The sequence below is a fragment of the Canis aureus genome, chromosome 2, assembly GCF_053574225.1.
Source record: "Canis aureus isolate CA01 chromosome 2, VMU_Caureus_v.1.0, whole genome shotgun sequence".
Taxonomy (NCBI): domain Eukaryota; kingdom Metazoa; phylum Chordata; class Mammalia; order Carnivora; family Canidae; genus Canis; species Canis aureus.
The window spans coordinates 79,174,893-79,200,689 of record NC_135612.1 but is presented as its reverse complement, the minus strand read 5'-3'; the positions used below and the strand labels follow the sequence as shown (position 1 = coordinate 79,200,689).

At 36.3% G+C, this 25,797-nt stretch overlaps 1 long non-coding RNA gene across 1 annotated transcript; it reads left to right on the top strand.

Annotated features, from left to right (window-relative positions):
- Positions 1-326: 326 nt before the first annotated feature.
- Positions 327-1,087, top strand: LOC144291056 (uncharacterized). The gene is made up of 2 exons (XR_013358479.1): positions 327-449; positions 758-1,087. It is a non-coding gene; the product is annotated as an uncharacterized LOC144291056 (long non-coding RNA).
- Positions 1,088-25,797: the final 24,710 nt, after the last annotated feature.

The window sequence follows — 25,797 nt, the reverse complement described above, 5'->3', positions numbered from 1 at the left end:
GGTTTCCTCATCTTTAAAATAAGTATAGTATCATACATCAGCTACGGACACAAGCAATTGTTATTGCTTGTCCAGAATATCTTCACTCTTTCTCTCATTACAAATTCTTCTTCCCTCTGGGAAACACATTTAATTCTATTTGAAGTGCACCACATGGTCTCAGGACTCAGGCCTGCCCAGCAACATTACCTAATTTTCTTGGCATAGTGGTTAGGTCATGGGTAAGCATGCTATGCTAACTGTCCAAACTAAGTGCCATTGAGGGCGTTCCTGCCCATGCCTTAAGATTCTCTCTCCACGGAACCATTATAATGTCAGATGAAGTCATTACAATGTCAGGATGATTCTCGTCTCACAGAGCCACTATAATGTCATTATAACGTTCTTGCCCGCCATCCTGCTCACCATTGGAAGATAGTCTAAGAGACTGAAAGAAAAGGATCCTAAAGGTATCACTTGAGCCCTCAATCTAGCAGTGCCTAGAGCCTAAACATCCTGGATTTTTCATTGACTTGAGCCAACTAATTTATTTTTGTGTCTGAGTTAACTTGAGTTGTAACTCTATATTAATACTACTAAGAAATACAACCTCACACCTTGTTATACTTACAAATGCACATTTACTGCCTCATGAATAGAAACACTAAGAAAATACTAGCTTCCTCATATTGGATACCGCTTGAGAAGTATTTTTAAAGTAGTGGTTTAAAATGTTCAGAAAATAAAAGATATGGTTATAACCTTTTTATCCCTACAGACCATCTTGATTTCTTCCAATGTATGTCACGCTAAGGGTGAATGTGTTACTTTCACATGAAGGAAAGCAGTTTGTATGGAGCAGCATTAGGCCTGGACCTTCCCCTGTCACATATTTCACTGTTTCCTGCTGAAAATTATTGAGTGAATAAGGTATATTCACAACCACAAAGAGAGTTCATCAGGCTGTGAAGCATGTTTCTTCAGTGATTTTACGGTAGTAAAAACAATTTTCAGAGTCCTAGCATGTGCGAGATGGCCAGGAGACTACATCAGAGAGGCTGTGAAAAGGAGTGTAAAAGGGAGAAATAAAAACCAAATATACCAGCCCCACACTTGTCTTTTTTTTTTTTTTCTTTCTTTTGACGATGGGTTGCGGGGGGTGAATGTGCATGAGGACACAATGCGCTTTTTAAGTGCTATGTTTCTTGAAATACATCAAAGAGTCTGAGAGAAAGCAGAAAACTCCAAATAGACTTCAAGAGAGTCTTCTTTTTTTTCTATTAAAAACATCGGCATCTATAAAGGAAATAAAAGAACTGCATTAGACCTAAATGATCTCAGAAAAGTGTCAGAAGAACTGACAGGTAAATGAACGGTCTATCATTATTTTATTTTATTATTCCTTTCGTGGAAAACAAAAGCAAAGAAATGGCTGACTTTAAGCCCATTGCAGAAAAGTTATAAAATTATATTTCCTCTTATTGTTTATCATGTGTGGAGAGTATCTTTTATGCAATCGATTCTGTAAGTGTAAATCAATAATCCAACAGATGAGTCCATTCACTGAAGATCTACTGTACGATAGGCATGGGGCTAGGCTCTGCATGGAAAATAAACTACAACATGGCCCCCAATGTCAAGGAGCTCAAAGATGAATAAATCTAGGTAATCTAGGAAAAATAAAATTATCCAAGCAACATGCTAGCTTCCAGATGTCCATGTTCAGTATTATTTATTTAGGTTGCACCATGGTGGACTAGACTTCCCAACTAGGAGTTTAATAAATATTTAGTCTTCCAAATGTATTCATTACTTTAACCAGGCAGGAGATCTGGAAAGTAATTTAGTAATTTAGATATTTTGAAATGTTTTACTTGATCCTGTTCTTTGTGCTAGGGAAACTGCTAGAATAATATTGTCAAGAACGTCCAGAGAAGAAAGAATGGTCTAAAATCTGCTCCAAATCTCTAACTTTACTCTGTTCGGAAGGGACAAAGCATGAGTACAGTAGAAAGAGATTTTTAAAAAAGCCATCTATGAAAAGCCCACAGCAAATATCATTTTCAATGGGGAAGCACTGGGAGCCTTTCCCCTAAGATCAGGAACAAGACAGGGATGTCCACTCTCACTACTGCTGTTCAACATAGTACTGGAAGTCCTAGCCTCAGCAATCAGACAACAAAAAGACATTAAAGGCATTCAAATTGGCAAAGAAGAAGTCAAACTCTCCCTCTTCGCTGATGACATGATACTCTACATAGAAAACCCAAAGTCTCCACCCCAAGATTGCTAGAACTCATACAGCAATTTGGTAGCGTGGCAGGATACAAAATCAATGCCCAGAAATCAGTGGCATTTCTATACACTAACAATGAGACTGAAGAAAGAGAAATTAAGGAGTCAATCCCATTTACAATTGCACCCAAAAGCATAAGATACCTAGGAATAAACCTAACCAAAGATGTAAAGGATCTATACCCTCAAAACTATAGAACACTTCTGAAAGAAACTGAGGAAGACACAAAGAGATGGAAAAATATTCCATGCTCATGGATTGGCAGAATTAATATTGTGAAAATGTCAATGTTACCCAGGGCAATATACACGTTTAATGCAATCCCTATCAAAATACCATGGACTTTCTTCAGAGAGTTAGAACAAATTATTTTAAGATTTGTGTGGAATCAGAAAAGACCCCGAATAGCCAGGGGAATTTTAAAAAAGAAAACCATATCCGGGGCATCACAATGCCAGATTTCAGGTTGTACTACAAAGCTGTGGTCATCAAGACAGTGTGGTACTGGCACAAAAACAGACGCATAGATCAGTGGAACAGAATAGAGAATCCAGAAGTGGACCCTGAACTTTATGGTCAACTAATATTCGATAAAGGAGGAAAGACTACCCATTGGAAGAAAGACAGTCTCTTCAATAAATGGTGCTGGGAAAATTGGACATCCACATGCAGAAGAATGAAACTAGACCACTCTCTTTCACCATACACAAAGATAAACTCAAAATGGATGAAAGATCTAAATGTGAGACAAGACTCCATCAAAATCCTAGAGAAGAACACAGGCAACACCCTTTTTGAACTCGGCCATAGTAACTTCTTGCAAGATACATCCACGAAGGCAAAAGAAACAAAAGCAAAAATGAACTATTGGGACTTCATCAAGATAAGAAGCTTTTGCACAGCAAAGGATACAGTCAACAAAACTAAAAGACAACCTACAGAATGGGAGAAGATATTTGCAAATGACATATCAGATAAAGGGCTAGTTTCCAAGATCTATAAAGAACTTCTTAAACTCAACACCAAAGAAACAAACAATCCAATCATGAAATGGGCAAAAGACATGAAGAGAAATCTCACAGAGGAAGACATAGACATGGCCAACATGCACATGAGAAAATGCTCTGCATCACTTGCCATCAGGGAAATACAAATCAAAACCACAATGAGATACCACCTCACACCGGTGAGAATGGGGCAAATTAACAAGGCAGGAAACAACAAATGTTGGAGAGGATGTGGAGAAAAGGGAACCCTCTTACACTGTTGGTGGGAATGTGAACTGGTGCAGCCACTCTGGAAAACTGTGTGGAGGTTCCTCAAACAGTTAAAAATAGACCTGCCCTACGACCCAGCAATTGCACTGTTGGGGATTTACCCCAAAGATACAAATGCAATGAAACGCCGGGACACCTGCACCCCGATGTTTCTAGCAGCAATGGCCACGATAGCCAAACTGTGGAAGGAGCCTCGGTGTCCAACGAAAGAGGAATGGATAAAGAAGATGTGGTTTATGTATACAATGGAATATTACTCAGCTATTAGAAATGACAAATACCCACCATTTGCTTCAACGTGGATGGAACTGGAGGGTATTATGCTGAGTGAAGTAAGTCAGTCGGAGAAGGACAAACATTATATGTTCTCATTCATTTGGGGAATATAAATAATAGTGAAAGGGAATATAAGGGAAGGGAGAAGAAATGTGTGGGAAATATCAGAAAGGGAGACAGAACGTAAAGACTGCTAACTCTGGGAAACGAACTAGGGGTGGTAGAAGGAGAGGAGGGCGGGGGGTGGGAGTGAATGGGTGACGGGCCCTGGGGGTTATTCTGTATGTTAGTAAGTTGAACACCAATAAAAAATAAATTAAAAAAATAAAATAAAATAAAAATGCATTACTGACCTGTTTTCTTCATACCTGAGGCACTGTAGGTGCTACTGTTATAAAAAAGGGTTTCTACTGCCTATCTATAGGCACTTAATGTAGACAGTCCTCATTGGTTTGTATCAACACCAATGCCAAGAAGCTGAGCTGCATATAGCATTTTAATACAAAACGCTCTGGGAAAATTCTGTAGCCCCTGGTTTTTTGTTTTGTGTCTACAAAATTCACCAGGGCTAGGGGCCACTTTTCTGTATATGAATGATTACCAAGTATGCCCCTGATGTGAAATTCTTCTCTTACCCTAAAGAAACTTATAATTTTATGACCAGTATCTTACCCTCTACAGCTTTCCAATACCCTCTTCTTTATCAAGCACTTAGTATAGTTACTTCCCCCTTATTTTATTTCCTGTGCACAGAATGCAAGTTGAGGGCATATACCCTACTCCGTGGTTGACACAACAGAGATAATCAACAATTAGCAAGCACTTTTTTTCATAAATAAGAGAATTGTTGGACTTGTTGTTCCTAAAATGTCACTTATCAGATGCAGAGGAAAAGGAAACAATGCTTTTATTTTCCTTTGACTGTTTCTCCAGTTAGATGGATGAATCGAATTAGATTTGACTGGTTCCTAGAAAATTTTCAAACCATACAAGTTTATGTACATGCAATTTTAAAGATTTTATTTTATTTTATTATTTTATTTTAAAGATTTTATTTATTTACTCATGGGAGACACACAAAGAGAAACAGACATAGGCAGAGGGAGAAGCAGGCTCCCTGCAGTGAAGCCTAATGTGACACTAGATCCTGGGACCACGGGATCACGACCTAAGCCAAAGGCAGATGCTCAATCACTGAGCCACGCAGGTGCCCCTAAAGATTTTATTTTATTTTATTTTATTTTATTTTATTTATTTTATTTTATTTTATTTTATTTTATTTTATTTTATTTTATTTTATTATTTATTTTATTTTTTATTTTATTTTATTTTATTTTATTTTATTTATTTTTATTTTTAAGGTTTTATTTATTTATTTGACATACAGAGAGAACACAAGCAGGGGGGAGCAGCAGGCAGAGGGAGAGGGAGAAGCAGACTCCCTACTGAGCAGAAAGCCTAATGTTGGGCTCAATCCCAGGACCCTGGGGTCATGACCTGAGCCAAAGCAGACGATTAAGCAACTGAGCCACACAGGCACATAAAGATTTTAAACTTTAGTTTTTGTATTGAAGATACTTGCATCCATGCTAAAATTGTAAACGGTCTCCTACCATTTGATTCAGTGCTTATGTATTCACTCTAATAGTAATAACACTAGTGTAGACTCTAATCTCATCTATAATTTTATTTAATGATTTATATGGCTATATACATATAAAATTAACTGTGTGTGTGAAGGCAAAGGATATATTAAATTGCCTACCATTCCCCCATCCATTCTCAGAGAATAAACTCTAGGGATACAGTTTATTTGATCAGAGGTGAGTCTCTAACTGAAGCAGACCAATCAGATTCTCTCACCTGGAAAATTGGAAAAGAGATGGAGTGATGTCAGTATGTCTTCAGTTTGCAGTTGAAATGGGAAACACATAGGCTTTGTTTCCTATTTCTTCCCACTCAGAGGAAGATAGGACATCTGTCTGTAAAATGCATGCAGTCACATCAATCAACACAGAGGAAGGAGTTGCCTTGTTTGAGAAAGGCTTTCTGGTTCTTGATCCTGGACCCTCATAAAGCTTGGCCTCCTCCCTTCTCTTTATTTTCTTAGACACCCTGGATCCTGCCAATAATCAAAATGCTTTTTCTTAAGTTAATTTCAGTTGTCTTCAACTGTTTTATCACTGATGACAATCTTCCAAATTTAATTCAATAATTTAGGAAATATTGATTGAGGACTTACTCTCTGTATTCTCTATTGTGGAATGGTGTAGGTATGTAGAAAAAAAAAAAAAAAACTTTCCTCAAAGAATTTATTTTGTAGTGGAGAAGTAGACAGTGAAGTAGATAACTTAGTTATAAGTGTTGTGTTATTATTAATGACATAAGATCTCCTATAAGCAAACAGAGAAGTGCTTAACAAAGATTGAGCTATAGGGAGAAAGCAGTGGAATTTCAAGGACAGTACAGCTGCTACATGAGGTAAGTGTATACAGACTTAATTAGGTAAGGAAGGAAAGAAGAATATAATAGGCAGAAGGAATAACAGGAGTAGGGGAATGGAGATGTGAAGTCCTACATTTACTTATTCTTTAACAATATTTGTGAAACATGTACCATAGGCCAGACACTGCAGGAAGCAGCAGTTAATAAAATAATAATATATTCTTCCCTCATGATACTTTCATAATATTTATTCTTTTGGGGAAAGAGACATATTATGTCTCATATATATATGGTATTAAAGATACTATATGATAAAATAGAACGCAATAAATGAAGAAAGCAGACAGCATTGTTCTCAAACTAGCCTGTATCAGAATCACCTGAAAGGCTTGTTAAAACATAAATTGCCGGCCTCCTTTCCTCGCATTTCTGACTCAGCAGGCATGGATTGAGAGCTGGGACTTATCATTTCAAAGAAGCTTTCAGGCAAGGATGCTGTGGCTGGTCTGGCCATCACACTTTGAGAACCACTAATATAGTATATTAGATAACAATGAGTATTCTAAAGATAAATAAGCCAGGAGTCTTGGAAAGGGTTGTCATGTTAAACTGATGGTCAAAGTTTCTCTGAGAAGCCTGAAGAGGGGAGAGACCCAGTATGAGTATCTGGAGAAAGATCATTCTAGGCATCTACTTAGTGTGATATGTGGAGTCATTGTTGAGTTTTAAGCAGGTATGTGGCATGATCTAGCATGATCTCTCTGTTGAAATAGAATTACTCTAGCTTCTCTATTGAGAATAGATGGAAATGAGAGGAGGCAGAGAAAAGAGACCGGTAAGGAGTCTATTGCAATAATACCATTAGCAAGAGTGATGGAGATTTGACCCAGAGTGACAGCTATGTTCTTAAGGAAAACATGGCTAGAACAGAGGTGGAACGATAGATTTTGAAGGTAGACGTTTCAGATAAAATGATGGATTGGAAAAAAAAATGATGGATTGGATATGGGATGTGAAAGAAGGAAAATAGTCAAAAATGACTGCTAGAATTTTGGTCTTAAAAAGATGAACTTGCCATTAATGCTAACTGGAAAATCTGTGAGAGGAGAGGTCTTGCAGAGGGAGATCACAAGCTCACTTTCTGGCATGTTCGTTTTGAGTCACCTACTAAAAACTCAGGCAGGCATATTAGAGTAGAAATTTGTATTTAACTATTCGGAGTTCAGGATAGACACCTGAGCTCAAGATATAAACTTGAGTGCCATGCGTGTTCATGTTTGTTTACAAAGGGATCAAGTACAGCCAGAAAAAAAGATGTGATCTAAGGGCTAAGTCCCAGGAGAATATGAGGGAGCGCTGAGGGGAACAAAGACAAAAGAGCAACAGCCAGCCATATAAACAGAGCCTGAGAGTAGAAGCCTAGAAGCCAAAGACAGTGTTTCAAAGTAAAGAAACTGAACAGTAAAAATAGGCAGAAATATGCAGAGCTTAAGGGAAATTTAAAAACAAAGATTACGATTGCAAAATTTGGTTTGAAGTTGATAAGGAGAAAGGGGAAGAAAATGCTCCGTGTCATCTTTTTCTGACACAACTGGTCCCAAGTATTACCTCCTAAAGAGAAAACAGCCATTGCTTTAGAGATGAAACCAAGGAGTTGCAGTGTATTTCCCATAAAAACCGTCTGTTCTGATGAGGCTGAAACTCTTTAGCTCTATGAATATAATTTATTTAATGTCCGGAAAGAATTCAATGCTTTGAATACAGGTGCTAAACACAACTAAAGGAAGTAGCTTATTTTCTGAGACAAGTAGAATAATTATGAGCATTTTTTTCTAACATCTAAAAAGCAGGTTCCATCAATGAGTCTTGAGAACAACAATGTAGTTAGCTTTTAAAAAATGAAAGTAATGATGCACTTTGAAGCAGACCTCAAAATTATCTGTCTTTAATAGAAAGTCTTTATGCATTTGCACATAATGCAAGAGCAAGTGCTGACTGACATTTCCAACTGGGAAAAGTTAAATAGTGTTCCACCAACTGGCAAATAGCTAGTGATTCTTGGTGATGAAAATAATGATGACATATTATCTATAATGTTTGTATCTTTGAGAGGAAGGTGATTTACTTTGGATCCATAACAGGAGAAGAACATTTGGGGATGCAAATAGTTCTCTTCAAAATGACTGTTTATGCTGGAATATTAAGTTTCCATTTGTGGTAAATGGGAGAGCAGATGGCTAAAGAAAAATATTTTGTCAAGTTTGTAACATAAACTACCTAGTTGTAGAAAAAAACATCTTTCTCATCATTGGAAGCAATAGAAAGTGAGATATAAACATAAATAGACTAATTTTTTCCAGGATGGAGTTTCCCTTTTGGGTTTTGAACACCCATTAATTTAAAGATTTATCCACAGTTAACCGGTTAGTCAATCATGTCAATGGTCCACAGATATTTATTGAGCTTCTACTACATTACTACATTCAGGCCCTCTTTTTGTTTCTGTGGGGATAGAGAAAACAACAAGACATAAATTTGGACTTTCAGGCTCTAATTATATGGTAGTAAAATTGAGGCATGTACTTAAATTCTCTCAACAACAAATATTTATTAATAACTTACTCTGTTATTATAATAACTGTTGGGCATACCAGTGTAAATAATATACAGGGATGTAAAAATTAATTAGATACTTCTAAATTAATATGTAAATGATTAATATTAATATTTTGTTAATATTAACATTTTATAGTGGTTTCTGCTGTTGAATAAAATGATAGAATATAAAAGGTGTTACTTTTAAATTCAAACACTTCTGTGTTGCTTAATGTGTAACGAAGTGTATGAATTGTATTATTATTGTTATTATTATCATTAATAATGGCAAAGATCATTATTTGTTCAGTGTTTTCTGTGTCAGTCCTTTCATGCATTATCTCATTTAATTGTCAAGTCAATTCTTGATGAACAGACTTAGAGTAAACCCAACTTATAAATAAGGCAACTGAAGCTTACGGAAGTTAATTACTTTGCCAAAGATGATAGTAAGCAGCAGAATCACATTTTAACCCAGTCTATTTCACTTCCATACTCAATGTCTTGTATTCTACTTCACACATGCACAAAATAAACGGAGAGTGGAGAGAGAAGAGTTTAAGTACAAAGAAAATGGAAGGTTTTGTGGAGGAGGCTGGGCTTTTGCTAGGTTGCCTGAAATGGCGCATACTATTTCAATAGGCAGATTCAGAACACGGAAGGCATTTCTAGTGAATAGAGTTTGGTTGGAATGTCCACTTTTTGAATGAGATACTTATGAAATTACATTCTAAACTTGCTTGGGGTTGTGATCATGGAAAGCTTCAAAAACCAAGGAGAAGAAACAATTTCAATTTTATTCTCCAGGAAATCTTAAGATACTAATGGATTAATCTGGCTGCAATCTGTCAAGGGACTATAAATGTTGAAGATTGGATGGGAGAAAAGAACTTAAAGTCTATTGGCATTTTATAGATCACTGTATCTCAGAATTTAATGTGCATATGAATTCTGTGGGGCATCTTATTAAAATTCATATTCTGATGCAGCAAATTACAGTAGAGTCCTGGAGTCTCCATTTGCATCAAGCAACCAGCTGATCCCTTTGCTAATGGTCCAGAAACGTCCACTGTTACATATATTTTTGCCCCTCAAAAGACATTTGGCAATATCCGGAAAGCTTTTTTCACTGTCAGAAACTTGGCAGGTGGGACGTAAGAGAAAGGAAAGTATAGTTGCTAGTGGCATCCTGTGTAAAGAAGTCAGGGATGCTGCCAGAAGCTCAAAATGGTACCAAATTTGCTATAATATACAGCAAGGTCCCTACAGCAAAGAATTATCCAACTGAAAGAAAAGTATTGCAGAGGTTGAAAAATCTTGCACTAGAATCATAACATTTGCAGAAAATCAATAGTATATCATCTTCAAGGAAATGTTGGAAATCTTTGCAGAATTAAGAAATCCTATGTTTTTTCACATGGGTTGAGAGGGTGTTGTAGAGCTGGAAGAGAGGCAAAAATTTGTCAGCTCTGATCTATGTGCAATTACTGAAGAAAATCCAATGCCTCAAACCAAATGATCTCAGGCTATCATTAAGAATTAAGTTGCATACATTTCTCTCAAACACAATGCATCTCCCCTTTCTCCTGATTGCTCTTTTTTCATACTTTTCAAATCACTTTCATTCTTTTGCTTTCTTTTTAAATTGAATATAAGAAGATATAGATTATCTTAAGATCAACATTTGCATCTATAATTTCTGTTTACTCCCGATCTTGATGGAAAACGTTCCCACTAGTTATTCCAGCCTATGATTTCCATAATTACTTCCATTTATTTGATCTAATTAGAGATTCAGTTATTTCTCTACCTCTATTCTTTTCTTTTTCCTTGCTAACATAACCTTGATTTTGTGTCAAGGTCAGGACAATGACCATGCTTCTTCAAACCCATCTCTACAATGCCATTTCCCACTTTTGTTCACCCAAATAAATGGTGTTCATTTATATGACTAGTTCTGGTTGATATCACCTATTTTGATTTTGGCTGGAGAAGTCTCTGGGGAAGTTATTTTGATCCCTGTATAAGAGAGCAGAGTTTCAGATATGGCTATCTCCTTGCTCCTATTCAATGTCAACACGATGGCTAGGGATGGCTTTCCACCACTGAGCCACTAAATAATGACTGTAACTCCTACTTCTGGAATTCTTGTTAAATAAGAAAAATAAACTCCTATTTGCCTAACCCACAGGTAGACATGTTTTCTATTTTGGAGGCAGCCCAATTCTGGGCTGATTAATGTGCCTATCCTCTCCACCTCCTCAGGGGACATAGATCTTCAATTTTCACCAAACTCTACAGCTTTCACCAAACTCTACAGTTTTCAACCATCCTCTTTCTAGTCTTACTGATTAAGGAACACCGGGCTAGCTGAGGACAAGGCACGAATGAGCCTGGGGCAGCACATTGACAAGTCCTTGAAACAGGCAAAAGGACATTCCTCTATGGACTCAACTGCCTCAGTGTTCTTTACTAAGGGCACAAGGAATCTTAGCCAGATGCCCAGGATTCTGTAAGCCTACTTTAACATATTAAAATTCCTTTAGAAATGTCCTTTATCTTTGGGACACCTGGGTGGCTCAGTGTTTGAGCATCTGCCTTCGGCCCAGGGTGTGATCCTGGAGTCCTGGCATCCTATCCCACATCAGGCTCTCTGCATGGAGCCTGCTTCTGCCTCTGCCTGTGTCTCTGCCTCTCCCTCTCTTTCTCTCTCTCTCTCATGAATAAATAAATAAAATCTTAAAAAAAAAATTTTCCTTTATCTCTAAACCCCCAAGATACACGTTGGCAATCATCCACATGGCCCACCAACATACATTTGAAAGGTCTCATGACTAAGGTTTCATTAGATGGTAATAAGTGACCTTTTCCCAACAATAGCTAGCCCCCTCAAGGTCCTGGAAATCTTGCTTCCAAAATTCCTTAGAGAACAGCTATCCTCAAACCCCTCCCAACTCCCAGGTATATAATCAGACACCCCTCACAGGCCCGGGGCAGCAGCTCTTCCTGTCCATGGGTCCCATCCCTGTGCTTTAATAAAGCCACCATTTTGCACAAAAGACATCTCAAGAATTCTTCCTTGGTCTTCGGCTCCAGACCTCACCTATATTCTAAAACTTCATCATTACCTTCCCAAACCTACAAACATGCTTCACTTTCCTCTACCCAACAAAAAAACATATAGCAAACCAAAACTTATTTCTGAAGAGATATAAAATATACACTTCCTTTTTTATTCTCAGTATTACTTAAAGTTTAAGCAGTATTTTGCATTTGCTGCAGTTTGACAATGAATAGAAAGATAAGTGCTTAACTGCCTCTTTATGTTTCTTTTTTTTCTTTTGAACTGAATATAGACTTATCCAAATTTCTATGCCTGTAACTTGCAGTTTAAAACTCCGCAGAGTAACAGGCTAATCATTTTATGAGAAAAGAACAGAAAAAAAGATTTCTTCCTTTCCTTATTATTAAAAAGTTATTTAATAAAAATACCTGCAACCTCCACGTATATTTTCAAATGCCATATATGGAGTTAACTGTGCATCTCCTCTTAAGAACATCTATAAAAATTGTGGCACAGTGAAAAAAAAGAAGGTTTGAATTCCTCTAATTTGAATTCCATTGTCAAATCTACTTTTCAAAAATCTATCTTGTCGACATTCTTTCAGCACATTTCAGAATTACACAACAATGCTTAGGTGATTGGTAAGGCATTTTCAGAATGCCACTGGTAAATTTGAAACATTTTCTCAGATCCAAAATAGAATAACAAGCTTAGCTCCCCCCTGTTGAGAAGCTTACTAATTCAAGAATTGTGCAAACTCTCACAGATGCTGATGCTCCCACAGGGAACTGAGCTAGTGCTGCTACCTTTTTACTTGTGGCACCTCACATAATTAAGAAAATTACAGTTATGCTCCTTTCTCCAAGACAGGGAACAAAAACTATCCTTGGACTCTTTCCAAAAATAAGTGGGCAATAAATCTCTCCTAGCTTTTTATCCTGGTTAAGAAGAGCATGAAAGAGAGAAAGAAAGAAAAGAAAGAAAGAAAGAAAGAAAGAAAGAAAGAAAGAAAGAAAGAAAGAAGAAAGAAAACAATAACAAAACCAACAAAATCAAGCATTACATTTTTCAGTATTGGTAAACACACTAGTGAGAAAAAATTAATTTAATTTATGCCTGGTGCCCCTTTATGCTCTCTCATTTAGAAAGATGTGATAATGATTATATTAACATATTCTGTCTAAGGGTGAACTCTAAGATATATACACAGATATACTCAGTGAAGGTAGGTTAGAATAAAGGTGCAAAAGCCCTACAAGATGTAATGTATTATGTCTACTTGTAGTTTCTTTCATCTCTAAAAATGGGAAAAACTGGAGTACCTCAGTACAGCCCAAACATAACATGCCACCTCCATTTATTCTCTATTTGGTTCACTGATTTCTTCAGTTTTGTGTGCTACTTTTATTCCATGTTGATGTGTTCTATCAGAGCAATTATACTAATTGCACAGTATTCTTAGTATCTGTGCCTGCAATTACTCAATGCTCTTATTTTAAATGCTCAATTTTAGTCCATTATATTTCCATGATATGGTTATGTATTCCCTTAAACTCACATAACTCAAAAAAAAAAAAAAAAACTTTTGCTTCTGACACACTAACCGGATCATATGGCACATGTTCACTTCTAATGGCATTTTTCTGTCTGTGTTTCTCTGTTCTTTATCCACATAAGAACACTGAGTTGTATAATACAGGCAATGTACAGAACTGATGAATATTCCTCTTTCTCTCTTTTAGAGAAAGAGGACAATCTCCATGTTGAAAAGATACAGATTCCATGAAATTCCTTGTTCATCACAATTACAAACCTCAACCTACATCATTTTGACTGAATGTATCACATCTTTCTTTATTTCACGATGTAAATCTTGCCATGCATTTGGCTCCTAACACACATGAGCAGTATACATAATAGCACTCAAGGAATCATTGATCATTCTCTTTAATCAACTTTGCATTTAAATTCTCATTCAGAAGATAGAAGACTATTTTTCTTTACAAGTATTAGTGTTACTTGTAAAACATTTTCTTTACAAGGTCCGTTAAATAATAAATCATGTAAAACCACTTAAGGGGACAGTCCAGGATGGCAGCATAGTAAGATCCTGAACTCACCTCCTCCCATGGACACAACAAATCTACATATGAAACAATTTCCTCTTTCCTCGAGGAAAGACTTGAAGGAACCATCCCACATTGTTGGTGGGAATGCAACCTAGTACAGCCACTCCAGAAAATAGTTTGCAGGTTCTTCAAGCAGTTAAAAATAGAGCTAACCTATGAGCCAGCAATTGCGCTACTAGGTATTTGCCCAAAGGATATAAACATTGTGATCCAAAGGGACACCTGTACCCCAATGTTTATAGCAGCAATGTCCACAATACTCAAACTATGGAAAGAGCCCAATGCCCATCAACATAAAGAAGATATGTTGAGGATGAGGATGAAACTGGAGAATATCATGCTAAGTGAAATAAGTCAATCAGAGGAAGACAATTATCATACAGTTTCACTTATTTGTAGTGTATAAGAAGCAAAACAGGATCATAGGGTAAGGGAAGCAAAAATAAAATAAGATGAAATCAGAGGGAGACAAACCATAAAAGACACTTAAGTATAGGAAACAAATTGAGGGTTGCTGGAGGGGTGGTGGGTGGGGGGATGGGGTAACTGGGTGATGGGCATTAAGGAGGGCACATGTTGTAATAAGCACTGGGGGTTATATGCAATGGATGAATAACTGCACTCTACATCTGAAACTAATGATATATGACATGTTAACCAATTGAATTTAAATAAAACACATTTTTAAAAAAGAGAAGACCTGAAGACTAGCTAATTCTTCACAATAAATAGTAAAAAGATCACTTTAAGATGGTTAGGAGAGGCAGAGGTACAATCCTGCTCAAAGCCCCATGCTCTGTGCTGTGATCCACAATTGGGAAGGAGCTCACAAATCCAGAGCTTCTCTCTGAGGATTGAAGGGTTCATGTCCCACATTAGGCACCCTAACTCCTGGGAACTACAGTGAAGAGACAAGCCTCCCAAATGTCTGGCTTTAAAAACCAACAGACTCGCATCCAGGAGACAAAGTGCCACAAGGAACTGAGATACTTCTCTTAAAGGGCTTGCTTGTTGACTCACTCACTCTGGAGACTAGTGCAAAAGCAGCAGTTTAAAAAGTCTGGACTATCTGTGAAGATTTTTTTTGCTAATTTTTGGGGTTTCGGGGGCTCTGCTGAGTATAGAAGTGCTAACAAGCACCACTTTTTGTGCCCTCTACTATCTTGATAGTGCTGGAAGGTATGCCCCAGTTCTGAGCCCTCCTACACCCATAGAAAGTGAGCGGGTGTGCCCTGGCCCGGCATTCTCCAGGGTAAGGGGCATCACCAAAGCCAGAGTATGTACATAGTCCTCGCAGGGGATGTTCATTGATCACCTAGCTCTGGTAGTTAGGAAGTTTGGGTTCCTAAGTTCTACAGAACTGTAAAAATTGGAGAGGTATTTCTTGGTAGGCTACCAACCCTAGGTGGTAATATCAGCTAACATCATACTGAAAGCTTTTCCTCTAAGATTAGGAACAAGACAAAAATGTCCACTCTTATCACTTTTATTCAACATAGTTTGGGAAGTCCTAGCCAGAGTAATTATGTAAGAAAGAGAAATAAAAGAATCCAAATTGGAAACAAAGAAATAAAACTCACTATTTGCAGATGACATGCTACTATTTATAGAATACCTTAAAATACTCCACACAAAGCTTTTAAAACTAATAAATTTTGTAAGGTCACAGGTTATAAAAATCAACATGCAAAAATCTGTTGCAATCTATATACTAACAACAAACTATCAGAAGGAGAAATTAAGAAAATAATTCTTTACAACTGCATCAGACAATAATATACCTAGAAATAAATTTAACCAAGAAGATGAAAGATCTATGCACTGAAAACTGTAAGACAGCGATGAAAGTAATTAGAAGACCCCAAAAAATGGAAAAATATTCTATGCTCATGGATTGAAAGAATGTAATCCCTATCAAGGGAACAATGACATTTTTTTTCACAGAGATAGAACATACCATCCTAACATTTGTGTGGAATGATAAAAGACCCTGAATAGCCAAAACAATATTGAGAAACAGGGGCATCAGAAAGCTGGGGCATCACACTGCCTGATTTTAAACTATAATACAGAGCTATAGTAATCGAAAGCTTATGCCTGAGCTTCTTAGTTGTGGGAATATACAAATAATGCAATAAATGTGATATTTATGTTTTTGTAAAAATAGCAAATTAAATTCTATTAAAGAATTCCACTTACTAAGATGGGCGAGTTCATCTGAGTTATTGCTCATTCTGTTGTACCAAAATCTTGGGGCTAACATGCTGAAGAAAACTGAGAGGGGATCCCTGGGTGGCTCAGGGGTTTAGTGCCTGCCTTTGACCCAGAGCGTGATCCCAGAGTCCGGGGATCACGTCTCAGGATCGAGTCCCGCATCAGACTCCCTGCATGGACCTGCTTCTCCCTCTGCCTGTGTCTCTGCCTCTGTCTCTCTCTCTCTCTGTCTGTCTCCCACAAATAAATAAATAAAATCTTTAAAAAAGAAAAAAAAGAAAACTGAGAAAGAGCCCAGGGTTTTGGCCACCACAAGTAAGAAGTTCAACCATCTTCTTACAAAGGTTTCATTCCATATGGCCCTTTCAAATTCCTAACTCAGTAATAGAGACTTAAATTTTTTTTCCAGAGTCAAAAGTTACATAAGGGATAATTACATAAGCGATTTTTGTATCTCTTGAATACTATATTCAAGCATAGTTCATGCTTTTACCCCTCACGTGATCCTACCCTCTTTTCCAACATCTGACCTCTAGTCTTCAACTAATCTCCCATATTTCTTCTACTTTTGTCTTATCTCTCTAAGCACCTGAAAAAAAATTTAAGTAAAAATCCTATGTAGAGTTTTAGATCAGAGTGGGCCTATTCCATGCTGTTAGGTTAATAGAATGTCTGTTCTTTAACTCTGGAATTAAGGAGAGTCTGTATCTTAAAAATTTACAATGACAGCGAGAAGGGACAGGAAAATTTTTTCATCTGCTTGTAAGTGATTGATGTACCTATGTGAAAAGAAAAAAAAAATAACAAATCAGATCAAAGCATATACTAATTCTCTACAACAAAATGTTAATAAACCATGTCGTTACATATAGAGTATATATGTTGTCACACATAGCCAACTAAACTACTCTCTTATGTGCACCATAAATTTATACAATTTGAACAAGCTTTTGTTTTTCACATAATTTTACTTTGTTATTTTGTTCTATTTTATAGGTTTGATTTTTCTTAACGAAGAAAATTGACTATATAATCAGATAAATGTGGATTAAAATACCAACTGTCTCAAAATGAACGTGTTTTTGGTGATTTATTTCTCTGAACTTTCACTTCTAAACCTACAAAATGTAGATGATAATATGCAGTTCTGAGGATCATTGTGAAGATTTTCCAATGGTTATAAACCTTGACTGCTGGAAATACACAAAATCCTCTCCTCAACCACAACAACCAACATGGTATATTAATTTCATTTCTAATTTTGTCTTTATGTATGTATGTTTTTTATATTATTTATATAGTTGTCTCAATTCTTTCAGGTTTCAAGTCTGGGTAAAGTTTTAAGTATTCGAGAGAAACAAAATGAAACCTAATAAATTGAAGAAAAAGTAAACTGAAGATTTTTTATCGGCCTTCAAGAAATATTATATACTAGTTTCTAGCAATGATAGTAATTGGAGAGGTAGTAAGAACAAAAATTAAGAGTTAGGTACAGTAATTGATTAAGGAAATAATGGTAATTCTACCTAGAATACTGATAAAATAAATGAGCAATGTCAATAAATATGATGGCAATGGTGGACTACTATCCTAACTTTCTTGACCATTTTACTGCCAACAATAAGTGTTTGAAACAAGGTTATGTGCCAAAATATTCTTTCAAAATAAATGAAGATAATGGGAGAAATGGGATAATTAAAACATTCCAAAATGATAAAAAAGATCATATCTGTGACACAATTAAAAATGACAGAAGAATTTACATTATTATAGAATTCTTTTTATGTTAAAACAATCTAATCAAAGCCTCATCTTTTGGTAATGATGTTTTAAAAAATGAAATGATGTTATTGCTCAGCAATTGCACTCTTGAGTCTCTATGTTAGAGAAATAAAAAATTTTATCTGCACAAAAACCTGTATATAAATGTTCATAACATCTATAACCTTTTAGAAATAATCAGAAGACTGGAAATGGCCAGAAATACTTCAACTGATGAATGAATAATTTGTGGTACTTCCATATCATGTGCTGCTGGTCAAAAATTAAAAGGAGAACTTACTGATACCCCAAACAACTTGAATAAATCTCCAGGGGATTATGCTAAGTGGAAAAAAAAAGCCAATCTCAAAAGGTTGTATATACTATAGTTCCATTTATATCATATTCTTCAATTAAGAAAATTAGAGAAATGTAGAACAGATTACTGATTGGCTGGGATAAGAGAGAGAAGAAGGATGACTCTAAACAGGCAACAAAAAGGATCTCTGTGGTGATGGAAATGGTTTGCACCTTGAATGCCTCAATACCAATGTCAATATCTTGGTTTTGATATTGCACTATAGTTCTGCAAAATGTTACCATCAGAATAACTGGCTATGTGGTACATGGGAATTTTCTGTATTATTTCTTAAACTGCATATGAATCTATATCTTGAAATTCAAAGTTTAATTAAAAAATAATGTAAAATTTGTTCCCAGATCTCTAATTTAAAAACATAGTAATATTTTAAGTATTAAAATAAGTAAAAACAAAATTTAATTAGCTTAGACCCAAAGTAACCAGTATCTTCTCTCTTCTTCCTATCCTGGATCAAACAATATATTGTGAGTGCACATGGAACATTCTCCAGGATAAATTACATACTAGGTCACAATTCAGGACTCAACTGGTACAAAAAGATGGAGATCATACTCTACATATTTTTAGACAATACTGCTATAAAACTTGAAGTCAACCACCAGGAGACAATTGGAAGGACCACAAATACATGGAGATTAAAGAATATCCCACTAAAGAGCGATACCTGGATGGCTCAGAGGTTGGACGTCTGCCTTTGGCCCCGGGGCATGATCTGGGGTCCCGGGATGGAGTCCTGCATTGGGCTCCCTGTATGGAGCCTGCTTCTCTTTCTGCCTGTGTCTCTGCCTCTTGCTCTGTGTCTCTCATGAATAAATAAATAAAATATTTAAAAAAAAAACTTTAAAAATACATGGAAGCAAATGAAAATGAAAACATGACAGTTCAAAATGTTTGGGATGCAGCAAATATTACAGTCCAAATTTACACCTAAAGGAGCTGGAAAAAGAACAGCAAATAAAGCCTAAATCCAGCAAGAGAAGAAAAATAATATAGAGCAGGAATCAATGATATAGAATTAAAAATAAAGCAATAGAACAGATCAACAAAACTAGGAGCTGGTTCTTTAAAATAATTAACAAGATTGATAAACCCCTAGTCAGACTTATCAAAAAGAAAAGAAAAAAAGTCTCAAATAAATAAAATCATGAATTAAAAATGATGAAACACAACCAATATCGAAGAAATATAAATGATTATAGGAGACTATTATAAGCAATTATATGCCAACAAATTAGGCAATCTGAATCTGGAAAAAATGGATAAATTCCTAGAAGCATATAAACTACTAAAACTAAAAAAAATGAAGAAATAGAAAACCTGAGCAGACTTATAGCCAGCAAAGAAATTGAATCAGTAATCAAAAATCTCTCAACAAACAAAAGTCCAGGGCCAGCTATCTTCTCAGGGGATTTCTATCAAACATTTAAAGAAGAATTAATGCCTATTCTTCTGAATATATTCCAAAAAAATAGAAATGAAAGGAAAACTTCCAAATTCATTCCATGAGGCCAGAATTACCTTGATCCCAAAATTAGACAAAGACCCTGCTAACAAGGAGAATTACAGACCAATATCCCTGATGAACATGGATGCAAAAAATCTCAACAAGATATTAACTAATAGGATCCAATAGTACATTAAAAGGTTTATTCACCACGACCAAGTGGGATTTATTCCTGGGCTTCCAGGGATAAATGGGTGATTCAACATCTACAAATTAATCAATGTGATATACCACATTAGTAAAAGAAAGGATAAGAACTATATGATCAGGATGCCTGGGTGACATTTGACAAAATATAGCATCCTTTCTTGAATAAAAACCTTCACCATGTAAGGATAGAAGGAACATACATCAACATCATAAAGGCCATATACAAAAGATCCACAGCTAATCCCTAGCAGGGAAAAACTGAGAACTTTTCTCCTAAGGTTAGGAACATGACAGGGATGTCTACTCTCACCACTGTTGTTCAACATAGTTCTGGAAGTAGTAGCCTCAGCAATCAGACAACAAAAAGAAATCAAACACATCCAAATTGACAAAGAAGCTAAATTTTCACTCTCCACAGACAACATGATACTCTATGTAGAAAACCTGGAAGACTACACTAAAAAAAAAAAAAAAAAAATGCTAGAACTGATACAGGAATTCAGCAAAATTGCCAGATATAAAATCAACACATAGAGGTCTGTTGCATTTTTTCATACTAACAATGAAGCAGCAGAAAGAGAAATCAAGGGATCAATCTTGTTTACAATTGTACTAAAACCCATAAGATACCTAGGAAGAGACCTAACCAAAGAAGTAAAAGATCTTACTCTGAAAACTATAGAACACTTATGAAAGAAAATGAGGAAGACACTAGAAATGGAAAAACATTCCATGCTCATGGATTAGAAGAACAAATACTGTTAAAATGTCTATGCTATCTAAAGCAATCTACACATTCGATGCAATCCCTACCAGAATACCACGAACATTTTTCACAGAGTTGGAGCAAAGAATTCTACAATTTATGTGAAACAAGAAAAGACCACAAATAGCTAAAGTAATGTTGAAAGAAAACCAAAGCTGGAGGCATCACAATTCCAGACTTCAAACCATATTACAGAGCTATAACCATCAAGACAGTGTGGTACTGGCACAAAAACAGACACATAGGTCAATAGAACAGAGTAGAGAACCCAGAAATGGTCCTACAGCTCTATGGTCAACTAATCTTCAAAAAAAAGGAAAGAATATCCAGTGCAAAAAAAGTATCTGCAGCAAATAATGTTGGGAAAATTGAACAGACACATGTAGAAGAATGAAACTGGACCATTTCTTACACCATACACAAAAATAAACTCAAACTGGGTGAAAGATCTAAATGTGAGGTAGGAATCCATCAAAATCCTACAGAAGGACATAGGCAGCAACCTCTTTGACCTAGGCCACAGCAACTTCTTGCTAGACATGTCTTTGGAGGCAAGGCAAACAAAAGCAAAACTGAAGTATTGGGACTTCATCAGAATAAAAAGCTTCTGCACATCAAAGGAAACAGGCAAACTTCGGAATGGGAGAAGATATTTGCATATGACATATCAGATGAAGGGATAGAATCCAAAAGATATAAAGAATTCATCAACCTCCACACACAAAACAAAACAAACAAAACAAAACAAAAAACCAAACAGGAAATGGGCAGAAGAGATGAACAGACATTTCTTCAAAGAAGCCATACAAATGGCCAACAGACACATGAAAAAATGCTCAACATCACCCATCATCAGGGAAATGCAAATCAAAACCACAATGAGATACCACTTCATACCTGTGAGCATGGCTAAAATAAACAACTCAGGAAACAAAAGATTTTGGGGAGGATGCAGAGAAAGAGGAACTGTCTTGCAGTGTTGATGAGAATATAAACTAGTATAGCCACTCTGGACAGTATGGAGTTTCCTCAAAAAGTTAAAAATAGAACTACTCTACAACCGAGCACTTGCACAACTAGGTATTTATCCAAAGGATACAGAGTTATTCAGAGGGGCACACCCACCTCAGTGTTTATAGCAGAAAGTCCACAATAGCCAAAATATGGAAAGAACTCAGATGTCCATCAATGGATGAATGGATAAAGATGGATGAATGGATATATATATATATATATATATATATATATATATATATATATAACAAAATATTACTCAGCTATCAAAAAGAATGGAATCATGCCATTTGCAACGACATGGATGGAACTAGAAGGTATTATGCTAAGTGAAATAAGTCAGTCAGAGATAGACAAATACCACATGATTTTACTCATATAGGGAATTTAAACAACAAAACAAATGAACATAGTGGAAGGGAAGAAAAAAAATAAAATAGGACAAAAATAGAGAGGGAGACAAACCAAAAGAGATTCTTAACTATGGAGAACAAACTGAGGGTTTCTGGGTTGGAGGTAGATGAGGGGATAGAGTAACTCAGTGATGAGCATTAAAGAGGGCTCTTAATGTAATGATCCCTGGGTGTTATATCCAAATGATGAATCACTAAACTCTACCCTGAAATTAATAATACATTATATGACAACTAATATGAATTTAAATAAAACAAAAAAATGAAAATAATCTAAATGTCCATAGAAGTAGAACAAGTAAATTATAGTATATTCAAATTATGGAGAACTACATAGCAATGAGAATGAACAACTACTGCTCTATCCAATAGATGAGTCACTAAGCTCTATCTTGAAATTAATATTATATGACAAATAACATGAATTTAAATAAAAGAAAAAAATGAAAATAATCTAAATGTTCATAGTCGTAGAAGAAGTAAATTGTAGTATATTCAAATTATGGAGAACTTCACAGCAACGAGAGAGAACAGCTACTGCTTTATTCAATAGCATAGATTAATTTCACAAACATACTATCAAACTGATGAAGACAGGTATAGAAGGATGCATATGATACGATTCCATGTATATAAAGTAGGAAGATGAGAAAGTTGTCTAAGATCTTGGATATATAGGCAGTGTCTATCTAGAGAGGAGTAAGGTCTAGGAGCAGGATGAGGAGACCTCATTGGGAGTGGCAATGTTCTAGTACTTGACCTGGATGCTAATTATTTTAATATATTCATATCGTGAAAATTTATTCAAAGATACACACTTGTCTATGCATGTTATATGACAATAAAGAAATGTGCTTCAAAATTTTTTTTCCAAATTCCGATCTATAGTTAATATGTGTGCAGATCAAATCCTTTCAGTCTCTCTACAAATTTCTCTACATGAAAAGATAAATGGACTGTTAGTGGTAGAATGGCAAAAATCCAAATCACTTAGGACAACAACCACAGAAACAACGAAATAGCTTTCAGGAAAATACAAAACAAGAATTAAAACAAAATATTAGCAGTTTGATTTAATTAAAGACAATTTTTTAATATTTCACTTAATAGAATCTTATTATACTACAAAAAAGGGCAACAACATTACAGTGCAGATCTATCCCTTTTTTTACCCACTGAAGGCTCCAAGCTAGGTGTGTGCGCCTAAACAGTATTTCATTATTCTATATTCCTGCCTTTAAACTTTCCATTAGGGTATTGTTTTGCTCTTGTCCCCTTTTCTTATGAAAAATAAAAACAGTGATATCAAATTGTACTCTTACTAAATTTGATCTTGTGAAGCAACCCACACCTACATTGTTTCATCTGTAGATGGAATGGGTTTAGCCTAAATTCTTCATCCAGGTCATAGGCAAAGATTTCTGGTAATATTTGCCTCAGGACACGTTCCCTGTGGCTATTGTAATTGGACAGTGCAGCTGTGGACTCTAAGGAAGTCCTTTTCGCTATAATCCTTCCCACATGGCATTCACACAAAACTTCTTTAGTTTTCAGAGGCGTCAAGTCTTTGCCCAAACTAGTGCAGTTTGTGGTTCTCTCTTCAGGTTCACTTCATCCTTGCTGTCTTTGATCAAAAAACCTCCTGCTTTCAGAATGCCTCAGGCAAGGTGGGTCTGACAGCCGCTGTTTCTTTCCTAGCACCTCTCAACTCCTCTTCTTCTTTTGAAGCTATAACTCATTGTGCGCAGGGAGTACAGTAGTTTTGTCTGCCCTCTCTCTTTGGCCGTCTCCTATTTGCCCTAGCCACACAGCTAGTGGAAAGTCCCATTTGGCATCCTGAAGAGCGTTGGTATTATTTTGAGCCATTTTCATTCTTTAGAGGCAGGACTGGCTTATCAACTGAGATGCATTGGGATATGTTACAGAAATAGAGTCCAAGGGAAGGATGAGACTTCTTTCCTTGTGTGTTAGGCATGTTGGAAGATGTGCCTGCTACTGTAAAAGATTAGGAAAGAAACCAACCTTGCCTAGGAATTTAACTCACCCAACCCTCATCTCCAATGTGTATGGCACAAGAAACTCAGAAGTGATCTAAAGACAGAGAACAACTAGGCCATTCACACCTTAACCTAGCACCAGCAGAAGAGAAGTCTCTTCTGGCCTCTTGGCCACAGCCAGATCTATGCATGACAAGACCGGTTCTGGGGAGAATATTGTATTTAACACATATTAAGTGCTCACAGTGCACACAGCACTGTTTCTAACATTTCATCTGCATTGTCTTATTAAATCCTGTGATAAAACTGTGTATTATAACAGCTTAATATGCCCATTCTAGAGATCCGAAAACAGGCAAAAAGGCATGAGTCACATGCCCCCAAAAATACAACATGTAACTTTTGGAACTAAGATTCCCATGCTGGCAAGGTTGACTCTAGAGTCTGAGTGGTTGGACTACAGTTGCCTCTGGATGATAAAGGCAAAATGAAATACATCACTGTTTTGAGTCCAAAGCTCCTGAAATAAGGATGTGAAAATCCTAATGAAATGCTAGGAAAAGTCTCCCTTTTCTGTATTAGCTTCCAAAGGCTGCTGTTAACAAAGTACCACAAACGAGGTGAGGTTCAATAAGTTGCCCAATATTGCAGCATTCGTGTGTGAAGCCAGAATCAAAACCCAGGTGGTCTGATGCCAAATCCTCGTGTATTAGTTTCCTGTGACTGCTGTAACAAATCGCCACACATTGGGAGGCTTAACATAACAAGCATTTATTATCTCACAGTTTTGAAAGCTAGAAGTTTCAAATCAAAATGTCAACAGAGCCATGTCCCTCTGAAACCTGTCGAGGAATTCTCACTTGCCTTTTCCTAGCTCTGGTGGTTTTTCATCAGGCTTTGACCATCCTTGGCTTGCAGCTGCACAGCTCCAATCTATGCTTTCATCATCGCGTGACATTCTTTCTGGATGCATCTGTTATCACGTGGTTGTCTTCTGTATAAGGATGCCCATCAACTCGGATTAGGGGCCTGCCTTACTCCAGTATGACTTTGTCTCAACTTAACTAGTTACATCTGCAATGGCCCTAGGTCCAAATAAAATCATATTCTGAAGTAATGAGGGTTAGGATTTCAACATGTCTTTTTTGACATATAGACCTTCAAATTCTCTCCTTCGTGCCCTCTAAGCCCTGGATTTTAAAATCTTTTAAGATTTATCACTGTCTATCTTGTTACTATATATCCATTCACAGGTTCACATGGATTATCTGCCTGTTGGTGTAGGAGATGTCAGTAGGCATACTAGCTACCACATCTTACATTTTGTTACCTGTTGCCTATTTTTTAAGAGTCTGACACAGGAACTTATGCAACTAATATATTTTTGAGTGAGTAGAAGAAGAATTATTATGCATGCTGTATTAGGTATATATTGCTGCATAACAAATTACTCTCAAATTCAGCAGCTTAAAATAATGTACATTTATTGTTTCACAGTTTCTCTGGATGAGGAATCCAAATGAATTTTAAATTAG